The following is a 15,805-nucleotide window of genomic DNA, read 5'->3' as shown; positions in this document are numbered from 1 at the left end:
GGCAGGGGCCTGTCCTGGATGGGGAGCATCATGGCTCAGGGCAAAGCACATCTTGGGAGTTATAATACAAAAGGCTTGAAGAAAAAGTAGGGATCTGGTGGTAGGTGAGGGCTAGGAGCTGAGAGCAGGGAGGCAGAGCAGGACCCTGGTGAGGCTGTGCCTGATGATGAGAGCATGCACAGCAGTGTCCTGCAGGGTACCAGGGCACCCAGTGGAAGGTGATGGATGAGGACTGATGTGTGGAGGAGAGCTCATATGGGCTGCTTGGCCACTGTGGAGGGGTTGACAAAGCAACTGCAAGGAAAACTCTCTCCTTGAGCACTTGGAGGCTTTGCTTTTCTCACCCCATCCTCGCTGTCTGGGTTGCAGGGCTGAAGTTGAGCAAATGGAGGGTGATGGTGGGGCTGAAGGTGTTGAGCTCCTCTCTGCTGCCTGAGGATCCACCCCTGAACCCAGTGTGCAGCTCATCTAAACCCTACAAGCTATTTTGGGTGGAAAAATCAAGTATCTCTTGCTTATGGAGCGCTTAACAGCTTGCAGTCGCATGTGCTGCTTCCCACTAACACAGAAAAGCAAGCACACAAACACGAGCCCTCGCTTCCTCTGGTGTAAAGCAACCTCCTCTCCCAGGGAAGGAAAGCAATGGAACTAAATCAGCATCCTCCACAAAACACCCGAATGCCCAAACCAGCCAAGATCCAGCTCAGGAACAGAGCTCCAGTGTGTGAGGTGGTTTGATACCGCAGTGTGTGTGCGCAGTTGTGCATGGTAGCTCTGAGCACGGGGTGGTTGTGTGCACCCTTTATAACTGCAGGTGAGTGTTGGGCTTCCCCTAAACCCATGGTAAGGGACCACACTTCTCTTTAGCATGCCAAGAGGTTGGAAATCTAGAAACGGGAATTTCCCTCAATGGGAATGGTGCTGCCACGGCGCAGCTCATGCGGATACTCTGTGCAGAAGCCTTACAGGCTGAGCTCAGTGCCTCTGAGCAGATGCTGCTCATCCTACCACACCAGCACTCGCCTGCCTCACAGATGTCTTTGCTTAATAAGCAGCTTTTCCCCTTGTGCCGTGGGTCATCCCAGATCTGAGTGCTTCAAAGATATAATGGACCATATAGGCCAGCACAAGTGAAAGGGTTTTGCTGTGCCATGTGGCGTTGGGGAGCTCCGGTCCAGTGCTTGACTGGGAGGTGGGTTTTGGGGGCCTTTTAAAGTCTCTTTTAAACCTGGGATGAGCAGCAGGGTTGATGCATGGTATATCCCTCACTTTTTCTCCAGCAAACCCCATCTCAGGATGCTGCAGCCCCAGCATTCTCTCACTGTGCTGAAAGATCTGTGCAGGAGGTGGTGTGAGAGCCCCCAGACTCGTGCACGCGGGATGCTTCAGTACCAAGAGCTGGTGTTCTTCAGACAAGAGACTTTGAAAGGGAACGAGCATCCTACCTCTGACATCTCCACTGAGCCATATTATTAGTTTCGGCAATTAAATAGAAACCTGTTTGCAGGTGACAAATGCTGTAAAAATAAGTAGGTACCAGAGCCAACATCATGAAAATCAGGGAGGAGAGCAGAGCTCAGGCAGCACACATAATCTGTGGGGAAATAAGAGTGTGAATAATGAATGTGCACTGGAAAAGTAAAATACATTATTGTGGGAAAGATAAGTCTATTAAAGCCTTGCTGCAGAGCCTGTGCCAGGGTGCCCAAGAGATTACTGGGTTCTCTGCTCCTGGTGCAGCTCTCTCCTTCACGTGCTCCAACCTCAGCATCCAATGCAGCATCTCTGCGAGGTAACACCCTCCTTTTTAATCTTGCACCTTCATGCAGGGCTGAGCTGACCTGAGATGCCCAGAGCAAGAGGAGGCAATGAGGGCTTCAGTGTTGCTTTTCCATCATGGTTTAAAGGTATTAGAGAAGGGCAGCAGAGCTGGTGCAGGGCCTGGAGCCCAAGTGTGATGGGGAAGGGCTGAGGGACCTGGGGGGTTCAGTCTGGAGAAGGCTCAGGGGGGACCTGATCGCTCCCTACAACTGCCTGAGAGGAGGATGGAGCCAGGAGGGGCTGGGCTCTGCTCCCAAGGAACAAGGGATGGGACAAGAGGAAACGGCCTCAAGCTGCACCAGGGCAGGTTTAGGTGGAGCTGAGGAACAATTCCTTCCCCAAAGGGTGCTCAGGCATTGGAACAGGCTGCCCACGGCAGTGGTGGAGTCACCGTCCCTGCAAGTGTTCACGCATCGTGGAGACGAGGCCCTCAGTGCCATGGGCTAGTGGTGGCCTTGGCAGTGCTGGGAATGGTTGGACTAGATGAGCTTAAAGGTCTTTCCTAACCCAGCTGATTCCATGATTCTGTGGCCTCTCTGGCTCCGGGAAGAGCCTGTGTTGTTCTGCACTGACCTGAAATGATTTGTTAGCAGTCAGCTCAGCCATGGCAGGGGACCCTGTCTGTTCCCATTATGGTCCCTTCTGATCTGAGTGTGGTTTCCCTGTTGTTTTCCCCAAAAGAAAAGGGTTTTTGTTTGAGCTTCTCCTTCAGCCGAAGAGAAGTTCCAAAGGAGCAGTCACTTTGAATCATGATCTTTCCCTTCCAAACAGGCTGCTGTGGTTTGGGGGGGATATTGTGCGTTTCTCTTTTAACTTCTCCAGGATATGACTTGGGCAAAGCAAGGTGCAATGGGCTGTGGGGCCACCCCTGGGTGCCCTCCCATTGTGGCTCATGGGGCCCTGGGCAGCTGCTGGCTCCGGCCATTGAGGGAAGGTTTCTTTGTTTGATATTCAGAGAGCAAGAATTGCTTCTTTTAATGCAAATGCTTTCTCGATCCAGTGGAGGATGGAGGATCCACCACCTCACCTTGCCCAAACCCAGGCAGGAGGCAGCGATGAAGCCACCCCAGGGGACACCCGGACCTGGTTTCATGGTGACTCCAGTCTTGGAAAACCATTCCAGATCCCAGTTCATGCTGGTGAGCTCAATCCCCATGTTAACCCCTCTGAGGAGGGTGGGCACAGCTTCAGGAGAGATGAGGGGCTGCACTGACCACCAAAGCTCCCCAAGCTGATTCTTCACTACACGCTGGCTGGCAATGGAAGCTCTGCTTTTGTAGGCATTGCCTGAAAATGGGGGGGGGGGTGGGCAAAACCATGGTGATGGAGGAGTAAGTATGAATTGTGCATGGGGAACTTCACGGGAAAGGCAGAGAGTGTAAGGATTTACTGCGGGGAGTGGAAAGGCACCTTTGATGCCTTCTGCTTTGAAGATGGAATTGGAGACTTGATGGGTTCGGTTTACTTTGGGTTGGTTTTTCTATAGGATGGGGCTTTTCTTTCCTTCCAGGAGGATATTTTTAACCCTCATCCTCTTTTTCCAAGGAGGTGGCAGCTGGGAACATTTCAGTTTATCTTTAAATCCTTTTGGAGGACAGGGACAGGAAGGCGATGCCTGGGACTGGGACAGCTCTGGCGTGAAGGGTGCCAGCTTGGATGGGTGGGTGTTTCTGAACTTCCTTGAAGAGCCTGATGGTGAAAGCCTGGGTAACTGGGCTCTGAAAAGCCACATGCAGGGAGCTACATATTGATTTCCAAGCAGAAAAACCCATCTGCACCCTGCTCTAGAGCCATTTATCCAGCCATGAGTTTCCACTGCCATTTCCTCCTCCTCAGCAAATGTCTATAAATCTGAATGTCTAAAACCCTAGGGCTTTTGGAGAAATAATCCCAGACCTGATTGCTTCTCCTCATCCCAAGCCCACCCGGACGGTGCATCACTCCATGGGGTGCAAAGCAGCATCATGCTCAGGTAGCATCACCCTTGGTGAGCCCAGCTATGGTCAGGATTGTCTCTGTGGCAGAGAAATCTGCTTTAGGATGGTCATGTAGTCATCAGTGAAGGGGAGGATGGCCCTTACTGGGCTCGGGAGCCCTCTGAACATCATTTCCTTACTCAGATCTGCATCAAAGGAGCTCAAGGATGTTGTTGTAAAGCAGTCTGGGGTATTGCACCCCATCACAGCACTCCGTGCCTGCACTGTGGCAGGGGGAAGCCTGGGTTTGCTCTGTCCCAGTGCGATGCTCACAGTCTCTATGGCAGAGCCACATCTTCCCCTCCTTCATGAGCTGCCATCCTCAGGGAAAGGCACTGGGAAGGTTTCTGCAGCAGAGAGGAAACAGGTTTTGATTGAAGAATGAATTTGCTGTGTGATTTGGGGAATTGCGGGGGGGGTGGTGGTGGTGGTGTGTGTATGTGTGGAGGAAATGGCAGCTAGGATTATTGGGGGTAAAATAACATCAATAACGAGAGAGAGCAAGAAGGGAATCAGCCGGGGCTGCCTGTCAGCTTGCTGATTTAAGATTCACTTTGAAAACCCATTCCCCTTCAGGGGAAACACGTGCCTGCCCCATCGGCAGCCAAGCCAGCATCCTGCTCCCTGGGGGAAGCATCTGGGCAGGGAAGTAAATGATTGCAGGAGCTGCCGGTGTGTTTACAGCAAAGCAGGGTTTTGCAGTGCTGAATCACTTGGGGAGAAGAGCCAGGCTGGCAGTTCCTGCTCCCCCATCACATATTAACATGTTAATGGAGTGCAGGGATACGGGTTGCTCAGAGCTGGGAGCATGACCAGTGCTTGGGGTGGTCACAGGGAAGATGCCACAGCAAGTCCCATGGAGAGGACCAGCCTTGGTGTGGGAATCTGGGCACATCCCCTTGGGAAGAGCTTCAAAGGTTCTCTCTGCTTAAATACCTTTCTTCCTTATAGCCTCTGCTTTGCATTTCCATTTTTCAAACACCTTATAATCACACTAATTAATACGTTCTGGGATAATGCTTCCTGGCTTCCATCAAATTCAAATCAGCATTTATTAGCATATTTCCATGTCTGTGTTGTTTGTTCAAGTCCAGCATAACCTTGTACCTCATTATGACCCAGAACTCTTTCAGATCTGAACTGTGCTGGAGAGCAGTGAGCTGCCATCCATTTTCCAACCCATTTGGGTACCAGAGGAGCATCTTGCTAGCACTGTGCCCACGATCAGCGGCAGCCACCAATTCATAGTCTGTATTCACCCTCCTGTTCTCTTCTTGCCTTCCCTCCCCTTGTGCCAACAGCAGTGATGGGGTGAGCTGGGATGGGACAGGCTTTTACTCCCAAAGCCTGTTTATATCAGAGTGGAGCACGAAGCAGCTCAGGCACCCTCCTGCTCTGTCCTTGTGAAGGCCCAGGGAGAAGGAGGGTGTCTGGAGGGAGTCATGGCGGGCTCTGCCTGGGGAAGGGGTTTGGGGGTGAGTCCATCAGATGTGGGGGGTAAGGCTGCATCCTGCTTCCTCCTGCCATCCCTCACAGGGGGACATGCATGTTTAACTCCTTTGACAGCCAGATTTCTGTGGCCGGGGAGGTGAGAAGCTTTGGGAGCTTTACAACATAGATCACTCAACATTCTGGCTTTTAGATTTGGGGTCCAACCCCGCCCTGTCCCCTCCCTCCGTCCCACTGACAAGCACAGAGAAGGTGCAACGGGGTAATTGAGGAAGCTTTTTAGCACATTTACTCGTGTTCCCTGGGGAAACCCCTACTGAAGAGCAAAGCCCTCCCTCCCCTCCCCTTGCCTGCTCCCAGCAATAGCCGCAGTCAGCGTGATCGATTCTTGGTGTCAGCGCTGGCCCCCGTGTGCCGGGGCAGGTCAGGCATCCGCGCCCCCAGCGCCGGCTGGGGTGAGGAGGAGAAGTCACCCAGATAACGATCAGGGCCATTCATCATGATTAGAAGTGCCAGGGCGGGTTGGAGCCAACACACCCGAGCTCATCTCGCTGTCGAATCGAGGTGCCCGGGGACTGAGCCCCATCCGTGCTCCGCATCAGGCTGCTCTGCATGGGATGGGGGGGATGTGATGTGCCCCCTGGGAAGGAGCAGAGAGGCTGGAAATGAATGGGGGGAAGGTTTTGTTCGTTTTCTGCAGTTTAGGGGGTTTCCTAAAGATCTATGTATTTGAACTGTGCCCTTGTGCCACAAGCACTGTCTTCCTCTCCCTTTCTATCCCTACAGCAGCAGCTCCAGGACCACCATCACCTCTCACCACCTGATGCAGAAGCCCCCAGCAGGGCCAGCAGGCAGCACGGGCTGCAGCCCCACACCAAGGCTAATGCTGCCCTGATATTCTTCCAGCAGTGGCTGTTTGCACAGAGACTTTTGCTTTTGCCACCCCCCCCCCCCCCCCAATCACTGTCCTCCTGAAAACATTCCCAAAACATTTGTGGGGCTTTTTTCCAGCTCTCTGCCCAGTTAAAAGGGCAAAAATTGATCTAACTCCACTGGCTGCTCAGTGCACGAGGACTCTGCTGCTGCTTTAGCTGTATCAGCTTGGGAAATGGATCCTTCAATCAGTTTAACCCCAAGGCTTGATGTAATTTCACTGCTGCCTGCTCTCTGAGGTGCTTTTACAGCTGCTCTCTCTAAGTATTTACAGGCAAGGAGAGCAGCAAAGTGAGAGGAGACTTGGCTCAGGTTGTCCCCATCGTGAGCAGCAGCTCAAGGGTTGGCACATGGGGCTGTTCCCCATGGTGGGACCCATCCTGCTCACTGTCAGGTCAAGGAGCTTATTTCAACACCAGCAAAACCCGAAGCCCTGGCAGGAACTGTGGCATTTCCTGGGCCTTAAGGCCTCCCATCCCTGATCTTCCTTTGGGTGGGAATTGAAATTGCTGTGGGTGCAGCTCCTCGCAGGGATGCTCTCTGACCTCCACTACCCTTTCTGTCCCTCCAGTCCTCTCTTTAAGGTCAAACATCAAGTGTCCAGAGAGGAAAAACCACCCTGGAGATGAGGGGAAGTGCAAACCAGGTTGTGATGCTGCAGGAGAAGGCACAGGCATGCCCATGGTGAGATCTCCACATGTTGCAGAGTTGATGGCTTTTCTAATGTCAGTTTATAATTGAGTTAGATGTTGCCTCTGTCTCTGTTCATAAAACTATTCTTGGGCAGGTCTCTGAAGCTGAAACTGCCATAAATGCTACTTTACATCTTTAAACAAATCAGTCAATAAATCAAGTGCAAAACAGGCCACAGAGTCAGGGGTATGCTTAAATCTGGAGTCAGTGAGGCAAAAGGACCTGCTTGAAGTTAAGCATGAGCTTAACTGCTCTTTGGGATGGGCCAAATTTGCTGAATCCAGCCCTGCAGAGAGTGTTTTTAATCTAGCTCATTGCACAATGTGTGTAACAACCAAGTTCTTGCCTCTGAACCAACAAGTAATTATTAGGAATGTTCTTTAGCAGTAGCGTAAGAGACACTGATGGTGCTCTGTGGTGGTGCCCATTCCAGCTGTACTTGCAAGGTCACTGGCATTTTGCTCCCTATATATAAGTGGTCAACTAAAGCAGAATGGGGGCTGTGGTTCAGACACCTCTCTTAGAGCCATCTCCCACAGAGGTGTGTTGGAGTGGGACCAACACAGCAGCCAGAAACCCAAGAGGAACCAGAGCATCATCCGTCTCCTCCATCACTTGTCCTGCACTCTTGGGCTGCTCCGGTTGGTAACTCCAGCAGTGTCCCAGGTCTGAGGGCAGTGTTGTGGTGTTGTCTGGGGATGCTCAGGCAGCAGGGATATAGCAGAGCCAATGTCCCACCTGGGGGCTGCAATGACAGCCTCATCCTTGACCACTGGGGACATTCATCCTCAGTTACCTTTAACCGCTCATCCTAGAGCCAAAGGCCTTGAGCCCCATCCAGCTTCTCTTTCCCTGGGTGAAACCCACATCAAACCCACTCCATTTCCACGCAGGACTCTGACCCTTTAAGTGCTTTTTATAACCTTCTTTTTCTCCCACCCTCCAGCTAACTGAGGTCAATTTACCCACATGGCCCCAGAACTACCATGATCTTCCCCAGCACCTGCTTTTGGGTTCTGACATGTCATGCCCAACTCTTCCAGTCATTTTACAGTAGCCTTGTAAGGACTGAAATGCTCCAGCTTCAGGTGGCAGAGATTGGAAATGACCGTGGAGAGCAACAGAAAACTTGTCCTATGATTCTGTAGGTCTTCTTTCATCCCATACCTGAAAGGCACAAGGGATGCCCACCAAACTGATGTGGTGGGACATTGTGAGCAGCACTATGCATACAAAAAGCTTGTCTGTCTATTCCTTCACCCATTGCATCTCTGCCTATTTGGCTTGTGCTAAGGCAGGGCCACTTCTTGCCTTGGCCATGCAGCTGAAGGGATGGTTGTTAATGCAATAAATGAAGTTCATTAACCAAGGGGAAGAGAAAAACCTGAAGGGAAGAGAGTCCATTCATCCACTTACTGACATGTCTAATGGTGCTTTTGTTTGCCTGCATCTTCATTGGTGTCTTGTCTCACAAATACACAGGCAGAAATCTCAGGACCTAGCCGAGTTGGAATATCCAGTAGAAGGAAGACAAAAACACCCCATTGCCACCTCTCTTTGCATCCTCCAAAGTGGGGAGGTTGCTAAGTGACAGCATTTCTGCTCTCACTAACTCACTGCAAGAACCTGAGCACTTAAAAGCAGGAGAATGGCTATTTAAGGACATGATAACTCATGTTCTCTGGTAGCAACCAAAAAGCTGTTCTGAGAGGACTGGGGTATTTTCACCCAGAAGTTAAATTCGGAGGGGATAAGTAGTGGATTCGGTGGGCATTTGGCCTTGTCTGCAAACACATGGTGGGACATGGACCGTGCACAGGGACCTGCATGCACATACGGGGGGATTTTAACCCAATTTATGTCCATAGAGCCCAATGGGCAGAGCTTGGTGTGTGTGTTCACCCATGCCTCAGTTTTGCTGCCTTTTGCAAGGAAGCAAAGCGGATCCTGTCTTCTGTATCCCACAGGATACAACTCCAGTGCCCATCCCCAGCAGCAGTGTAAATACCCTCAGCTCAGCTTTCCTCGCTGCCAACTGACTGCATTTATTTCTTCTGTTCCACTGTTGTTGGGCTTGCTATTCTGTGATCCCATTTAAAATCATTGATTTACCACAGAGTCCTCAATAAGCAATTTGGAGCAATTGAAGCTGTTATCTTGCTATAGATCACATGGTGCTGAGAGTGGGGGGAAAGGGGAAGAAGAGGAAAAATGAGAACAAAAACTGGCTGGAGCTCCCCACAGCCAGTCTGGATCAGTTCCGCTCTATGTAACATTAAGGGTGTGTGGTGCTTTGTGTGTTATGGTCCAGGAGAGGGAAAAGGGACTTTGTCCCCTTAATTAGGATTTAACCCACGTGAAGAGCATGAGATCAGGTTGGGATGCAGGGGCTTTGAAAGGCGGGATGATCCTGATGGTCAGGGAATGGAGAAGGAGCTGTTTTTTCCTACCATTGACTGGCCACAACCACAATCACAAACAGGGCACTTGTGGGAAGTGTTGCACAGCCCCTGTGCACCATTGGTGTAGTTTCTTTTTCAGCTTGGGTTCAAGGGTTTCTCCTCTCGTTGCTGGGGAGAAAGGTTTGGACCTGGGATGCCACATCCCCTCCTGGCTGGGTTCGCCTCCTGTGTCTTCTGCCCTTTGGAAAAACACCTTTTTGGAAACCCTGATGGGTTTGCTGGGGAAAGGAAGAAGGATTCACAACATCGTTTCAGGGGGATTTGCCATCTCCGCACCAATGGGCTCTGAAACAAATGCTCCCTGACTACATTAGGCAATTTGCAGGGCCATTGAGGAAGAGGATAGGGCATCCCTGCACTGGGGGCTGTAGTTGTTAGCAACAGGTTTCCAGTAACTTCACAACCCCAGGAGGGTGCTTTTGGGTCTTCAGAGTTAGAGATGGCCCACACCCAAAAGCACAAGGAGGGTAGGTTTTGTGATGCCAGTATCTTTTTAACCACAGCCATTAGGCTGCGATCATAAGATGCCAGGGAAGCTGTCCTAGAGAGACTTTGCTTCCACACTAATGGATGGAGAGCTCTCTCCTGCTCATAACCCACAATGCAAAGCCTCAATACAAAATCAGGTAATAAAGAGAGGGCCTGGCAAATGTGAGCACTGTAGTGATTTGAAACAGATTGCGTTTGAGTGTGGAGAGCAAATAAACCAGTTCTAGAACAGCTACCTGAAAGCCATGGGAAAGGTGGCTTTAAAACACACTGGTGAAATTATTCAACTGCTTCCAAGGGGGTTTGGGAGCTGCTGTATGGGGGCAGAGATGTGCCAGAGCGTGCTTGCACCCTGGTTGTATTCACCTGGTGCAAGGCGATGCTGTCAGCTGTGGTGGGACCAGAAACGATGTTTCTTGGTGAAATGGCACTGAACTGGTTGCTGCCACTCCTGGAAAATCCTGGGTTGTCTCTCTCGTGCCTCCAATGCTTTCCAAGCCCTGAACTTCTGCTTAGCCCGGCTGAAATGGAGATGACCTAGGAGGCTTCTCATGTGGGCTCATACTCACCAAGCAAGCGCTGCTGAGTCTGTGTGGTTAACCCATGCAGTGTCCAGTGTGGTCCCAAGCAGCCAAAACCCAGCAAAGTACCAGAAGGAAATAGCTATAATAATAATAATTAATAATAATAATCATAAGCTTGTGAGTTATAAAAATCTCCCAAGGCCCAGTGTTTCTGGAGGGGGAGAGGAAGAACTCAATGGCAATGTTGTTATGCGGTGAGCCAGGCAGCTTTCCCCATGCTGCAGGACCTGCTGCCTTTCCATCCCTCCGAGCCATGCTGAGAGATTGAGTCCTTGAAAGCTTCTGCAGATGGGATCATTTCCATGCTCCAGGGCTTCATTCTAGCTTCAGGGATGCTCTTCCATCCTCCTTCTGCCAAGCACCCTGAGGCCCTTTGCCTGCACCCCCCCAGCTCCCCTCCAGCTTTCTTTGGAGGCATTTTGGCATCTCTAGCTGTTGGTAGAGCTGCACCAAGGCCAACCCCCCCGGGGACCCCCACACGCTCAATATCTCCTTCTCAGCTGTGCCAGTGACAGATTTATTTGGGGGTTTTCTTCTTCCCAAGATCTGGAGTGGTTCAGGGAGAAAAAAACCCTGACTTTCCAAAGCCATCATCTGTGCTCCTGCTCTGCTCCAGTCAAAAGCAAAAGGGCTTGGGTTGATTTCCAGCTTTTTAAAGCAAAAAATAAATACATGCAATCAAAGGACATGTCAGAGGGGAATAAACTTCAGATCGAAAGATCGAAGCGGCTCATTCGAACCAAGAAAATGTGTCAAAAGGCAATATGTTAATTTCTGAATGTCGGGGTTTTGAGTCCTTTTTCTACTGGAGTGTCTTGGTGTTTCCATGAGCAGGGACTCAGAGCAAAGGCCTGGGATTCAGCACACCTGTCACTCTGGAATAGCCAAAGTGGTGCTTTCCCCGGCATCCCTGCCACTGCCTGGTCCTTTGTATCTAACGCTGCAGGATGTGTCCTGGGAAGCTGAACTCACAGCAGGATGGGAGCACTGATGAAGAGCCTCACTGGAGCAGGTCATTTGGCTGGGACAGGCTCAGCCTCAAGCCCTTGAGCTCAGCCTGGCACACTGGGGTGACACCACCATGGTCCCCAATCCCCTCCAGCCCCTCTCCCCCTCCAGGCAGCATTAACTTGGACAGCATTCGGCTCCTCACACCTCCAGGCCAGTTTTGTGCATCACTGTTTGTAAGCAGTCATCATTTGGGGTTTAAATGGCACCGAGATGAGCAGTATCCAGCAATGACTGGGGAGTAGTGAAGAGCCCTTTCTGAGGGGGTTGTGTTTTGAGGGGGTTTATTGTTGGTTTGGGTTTTTTCCCCCTGCTTATTTACCTGGCAGCATTTGCTTAGCCTAATCCCAAGAAACTGCAGTGTTCAGCAGGCCCCTTGTAGTCAACAGGGGTGGGGAGAGGTAATTTAGGGGAACAAACTGATTCCTCATGGAGCTGCTTCTGCTTTTAGATGTTTCTGAACCTCCTGGTCCATGGCCAGAGTGACTGGGAGGAATTAGGATCAGCAATATGGGGCAGGATGGAGGTGGGCACATGGAGAAGAGGCACAACCCTTAGTAGCCACTAGAGAATCCACGGTGACACCCAGACCCACTCATGGACCCTGCGGGGCCAGCTCTCGCTGACTGCTTCTCCGTGCCTCCCAGCCCAGCTCCATAAACTGGAGATTGGATTACGCCGATCTAGACACAGCATTATTTCCCCTACACTATAGATACAACCTCGAGAATCTTCCTCACTCACTAAGTACTCCCAGGACCATTTACTAGCAGCTGACAGCAAGACGTGAGTGGAGATTATTCCTCATTGTATTTAACTCTGTGTGCGGGAGAGCCGGGAAAAGCAGCATCCTTAGGTACCAGACCTAAACCGGGATGATGTTCATTAATGCTCAGCAGGGCCCTGCCAAGCCAAATGTATTTCACTGTTGAAACAGAAAGCAACGAGCTCCCAACAACAAGCACTGTTACTTACAGGACATTGATCAGTGCAGAGCTTTTGCTGGCTCAGCAGTTTGAAGCCCCGGGTTTTCATCAGCAGAGTGCTTAACCCTTGGCTAATTGGATTTGCTGTCGTTAGTGTGATCTATGCTGCCTCCAATTACTCTTTGCATGGCCTCAGCTGGGCACCCACCACTTGCAACAGAGACAGGGAACCAAAAGACCCGAACCCCTGCAAGGACAGGGAGGGCAAAAGCATCCTGGTGTGTTGGGACATCAGCTCTCTGGTGAGCAGCGGCCAGAGCTAGAGCTGGGTGGAAGTTTGAGCTGAAGAAGGAGTTTGCTCTAAGCAGGTCCTAAATGGCACCTTGCAAAGGACAGAATTAGCTCCTGTAAACCCAAGGAAGAGGGACAGAGGTGGTGTGAAAATTGGCTGCAATTTAATTACTGAGCAATTAATTATTATCTCATTAATGAATTAGTATTTCATTAATGAAAACCTCATTAATTAATGAGATCTACATAGTCACAGGCTTCCCTATGACTATATGCGAGGTATGGATGTATTAGTGTAGAGGTAAACTGAGGCATGGATGGATGCAGCTGTTTTACAGGGAGATCCAGGGGAGCTTTGAGAGACCAGGGCTCCACATCCTGTCCCCATCTTGCAGGATCATGACAGAGATGCTGTTTCCATCTCCAGTGTGGTCTTCCCAGCTGCATCCCAGTTTAAGCCATATTCCCTCAAGGCTGAGCTGGTTTCTCCCACCACAGAGGTTCCCATCCTATGGAGCAGTTCCTTCTTTGGATTCACAATGAAGATACAGAGCCACAGCAACACCAAAAAGTCATAAAATAGCACCAAAACACATTCAGTGTTTTGGCCCCAGAAGTGTGCAGACCCCAGGTGCTCAGCTGCTCCTCAAAAGCCAAGTATCCAGGAGGTGCTTTCACACATGGTGGGAAGCATCCCATGAGGATAACAAAGGGTCCCAGCCTTGTTTTCAATCATGGTCAAGAGGAACCCTTTAATAGGACATAATGCAGAGCGCCAGCAGATGGGTAATTGGGCGCCATTGGCTGTGCTGTATCAAGGAGGTCAGACAAGATGCTCTTTAGTGACCTTTAAATCCATGAACTAACAGAATTGGGGCCTTTCCTTGGCTGGGACCATCAGGAGCATCTGCTGCCAGCTCTGCTGCATGGTCGGGAATAGCTGTATTTAGCAAACCATCAGCTGGGCACCGGCTACATCCTTCTGTGGGGAGTGATCCCGCTCCATTGCTGCGGGATCTGCTCCAGTGCAAAGCCAACCCCTTTTGGTGAGCTGGAGGCGGTATATGGCATCACTGGACCCAGCTATTGATTTGCTGAAGCTCTTATCCAAGGAGTGCAGCCAAGGGTTTGGAAACCGGCTCTGGATCTGGGAATTTATGAGAAGTTAATGGAAATTCCAGGAAAGGGCAAAGAAACCCTGGAAAGGTCCCAGTGTTCCCAGCAAGCCAAGGGGAGTCTGGAGAGCAGCAGAAAGTTGCCAGCAAGCCCTAAAGACCTCCTAGATGGGCTCCAGCCCCACCATCCCTTTAAAAGTACTGGGGAATTTCTGGAAAATGGGGAATTTCATAGCAGGGTCCTAAAACCATGTGGAGACTCCCCCGTGGTGCTGAGTGTTAACAGGGATCTGCATCCTGCTCCCAGCACAGGGATGCTGGATGATGGGCCGGATCCAGCTCCAGCTCTTCTCCCTGCATGGGCAGCCCTTACCCAGGTGGAATGGGAACACTCACAGTTGGCAGGAGGGGTACAGCTTCCCAGAGGATCAGAGGAGCCCCAGAAGTGTGGGACCTGATGGGCTTTCCTATTCCCACTCCCTGGAGCTCTTGGCTGATGCGGAGGGGAAAAGCATCCCTCCTCTTTGCGCAGGGAGATGTCTTTGCTGAGCCAGGCAAAACTGCAGCCAAGAGCCCCCAGAAATAATGGTGCAATTACTAAAGTCATTATCCTGGCTGCTGTACAAATCTTGCCCAGTTAATGTCAACAGCGAGGGGGGGCAGCAAGCAGGGCCTGCTTTAATTAAACCTTCCTGGCCAGTCGGAGGAGACGACTCCTGTTACCGCCTGTATTCCCGGAAAATAAAGGTCTCCCATTGCCGGGAATATCCCTCCATCCCCTGTGACGTAGGGCAGCACCATGCACAGGGCCACAGTGGTGGAGAGGGGAGGGATGGAAAGCGATGGGGTCCTCCACACCCCCTTGGGTTTGTGGTACCTTCCCTGTCTGAAAGTCGCATCACAGGGACAAAGGTGCATGGGGACGGGATGTGGCTGGAGGCATCTCAAGGGGAGCACAACAGGGATGTGCTGAGATGGGATGGGGGAAAAAGGGCCCTGATTGATAGCTGTTGGTGGTTGGGAGAAAACCCCACGGCATGAGAAAATGATGGGGTGGATGGATGGATGGATGGATGGACGGATGGATGGATGGACAGATGGATAGATGAATGGATGATGGAGGAGGGAATGGGGAAGGAGAGTGGGGCACAGCTGGGAAAAATCTCTAGATTTTTCTCTAGAGAATAATCCCTGTTTTCCCCCTCTTTCACTCCCTGATCTCTTTGTGCTGCACGAAGGGGTTGGATGCTTTATGAGGTCTGTATTGGTGTGTGTGTGGGGGGGTTTAAGTGTGTATCACTTCTTTAAGGAATCTTTAAGGCAGCATGCGGGGGACCAAGCATCCCTCTGGGAAGTAGGGGCATGGGGGTGCATCCCCAGCTCTGCCTCCTCCTCACAGGTGGTTGTGCAGCCTTACAACGTTGCATTAAAATGCAAATTGGTCCCTGCCTGCTGGGAGCAGATAGTAAAAGCTAAATAGGAAAAAGGTAGTGGAGAACAAACAGAGAACAAACAGGGAACAAACAGAGGGCAGCGCGAGAGGGGAGCTGCCACAGAGCCTCCTTTTCCATTAGTTTTCCTATTTTCTCTTCAGTGAGATTTGGCTGTTTGGTAGGGAGTGTTTAACGGGAGCTGAAGCAATAAGGTGCTGGGTTCAAACTAGCTGGGTGTCCTGTGCCAGTGGGTGCCACTAGCCCCCTGCAACAGGGTGAGCTGCAGCATCCTAAATCACAGCATCTCGCACTGCTCTCCAGGGTCTTATTTTCCTTCCATGTTCCAGCTGATCATTCCTGATGGGGAAAAATGAAATCTCAGCAGTAGGAGTGAACGGAACCAGCTGGGAAAGGGACCAGGCTCCAGCGAAGCCTCCACAGTGTCCCATTTTCCTGGGCTTTATCCCCAGCATTTTGCCTCCTGCCTCCTGGTACATTTGCTCCAAGGGCATCAGGAACCCAAATACAAGTTGGTGAGCTTCAACTAATGTCCATTTGAGGGCTGGGGTGGTGGGTGATGCTCAGGGGCAAGTGTGTGTGTGTGCATTTATAGGTGTCTGCATGT

The sequence above is a fragment of the Psittacula echo genome, assembly GCF_963264785.1.
Source record: "Psittacula echo genome assembly, chromosome: 15".
Classification (NCBI taxonomy): domain Eukaryota; kingdom Metazoa; phylum Chordata; class Aves; order Psittaciformes; family Psittacidae; genus Psittacula; species Psittacula echo.
This window is presented reverse-complemented; position numbering follows the sequence as displayed.